Below are 341 nucleotides of genomic sequence, written 5' to 3'. Positions count from 1 at the left end.
TTTGTGTGCCCAGTAGCGGGGGGCGACAGGGGTGGGGTCTGTGAGAAGCTGCCAGAAGCTTCCCCCATGTCTGACAGAGCCAATGCCAGCTGGCTCCATGCCGGATCTGCTGCTGGCCAAGGCTGAGCCCATCCACACCTCTGGGAGAACATATTTAAGAAGGGGGAAAAAAACCCAACTGCACAACACCAGCAGCAGCAGAGGAGAGGAGCGAGAATACGTGAGAGGAACAACTCTCACAGTTGTGAGAATACGTGAGAGAAACAACCAAGTTCAGTGAAGGAGGAGGGGGAGGAGGAGCTGCATGAGGAGTGCAGTCTCAGAGCTTCCCCTGCAGCCTC

Source organism: Buceros rhinoceros, unplaced genomic scaffold (assembly GCF_000710305.1).
Source record: "Buceros rhinoceros silvestris isolate BGI_N320 unplaced genomic scaffold, ASM71030v1 scaffold23467, whole genome shotgun sequence".
Classification (NCBI taxonomy): Eukaryota; Metazoa; Chordata; class Aves; order Bucerotiformes; family Bucerotidae; genus Buceros; species Buceros rhinoceros.
This window is presented reverse-complemented; position numbering follows the sequence as displayed.